Here is a 1,683-nt window from a genome sequence, read left to right as displayed (position 1 = left end):
GAAGAAGGATGTCAACATGATCCTTATCTCATGGTTAGTCCTCATGTTTGGGGTTTGTTCATCACCCAAGTTAAGGGTTATGATAATATTTGTAATCCTTCAAGGGAAAAAATGTTGTATTGTGTAATCATTGTGATTGTATAATAAAAGAGTTTGATCCATATTCTTCCCTCTTCAATTTTCTCAGCATGTTGTTATTATAACTTTATACTTCTTAACATTTTTATAATTATATTATTATATCATAGAGCTAGTAATTTAGATGGGCCTATTTATTCTAGGTAGATTAATTCGAGTTAGCCTTATTTGAACTAAGTTTTAAAAACCTAAACACATTAAAAGCCCATAAGCCAAGCCTATTTCTAACACCTTAGGCTTTTGAGCTTATTTAAGCTAGCTCAAATATTCAGATTCTTAAAGATTATTTTATTTTTCTCTTTTCTTAGCCAATTTTAATTTTTACCTTCAAAAATTAAGATTTTTCAAGCAAAATAATATTACAACATACCTTTTTCCCCTACCCTTACTAATGTTAGACCAATCATTGAAAGAGTTAAATTGAAAATATATGAAGTAACCTCTCATGTTTATTTTTTCTTAATATTTTCAAAAAATAATATTCAAAGCAAGCAATTATTATCTCAACATTGAAATTTTATTTAGGAGAGCAAAGTGCGAATTGAGAGTTTGGGAAATGGTATGTGAATGCAAAAAAAATGAAGGTTAATGTCATTTTATTAATAATAAAAAAATTGGATATGTGAAGTGAGCCTATTCAATTTTAGACTTAGCTTGAATTTATTTGAGCTTATTCAGACAAAGTAAAGAAAAAGCCCCAATAAGTCCAAAGCAAAGAAAATTTTCACCTTCTTAAGTTCAATCCTAAAATTTTTCAAGCTTATTTGGGTTGATTCATTGTGCTTGACTTAAATTACCGGTAGTATGTACACATGAATAAATTCATCAAATTTGATGAGATTATTATAGTGTTGAAAAGTAGAACGAATCTTTCTGGAGTTTATACATGAAGAGCATAGTTTGGGGAGGAAAAATTTTAAATGACACTACATTCCTTGAGAAATCAGTCCCAAGGTCGTCGGCAATGTTGATATCAAATAAAAAATAGAACAAATCTAGTACCGTTCAGCATGTACTCAAATATACATGCAGTCTAATTAATCAATATAATAATAAAGAATTATTTGTGTTATGATTATTCAAAAAATGCTCATGGGGCCAATAGAACTTTTTTTATTAAGAATAACTTTAGGCTCAAAACACTTTATCGGTGCAACTTTATTTTGATAGGATAATAGATAAGATTTGACCATTTTCCAACTTAATTGGAGGTAATTTTTTAAAATTATTTTTTATATTTATATGAATTAAAACTCAGCCTCGTATTTAAACATACCATATCATATTTTTGCTAGAACCAACCCATGTTGGTTATTATTTGTACAAAATTTAATTTGGGTCATAAGGATGATTAATATTAGCCTTAGCCCAACGATTTTTTTTTTTTTAAAAAAAACAATGTTCAATCGCATCTTTTAGTCCCATGCGCATAAGTCTTGCCCCTTTTTTTAGCGTTTGACCGAAAGAGTAACATATGCAAATTTTTCACGTATCCAGAATAGATGATTTGGATTATTCAAATTAAGTAAATTGATTTTTGTTTCA

This window comes from Prosopis cineraria, unplaced genomic scaffold, assembly GCF_029017545.1.
Source record: "Prosopis cineraria cultivar Desert tree isolate PC_DT_omini unplaced genomic scaffold, ASM2901754v1 PC6, whole genome shotgun sequence".
Lineage (NCBI taxonomy): Eukaryota > Viridiplantae > Streptophyta > Magnoliopsida > Fabales > Fabaceae > Prosopis > Prosopis cineraria.
This window is presented reverse-complemented; position numbering follows the sequence as displayed.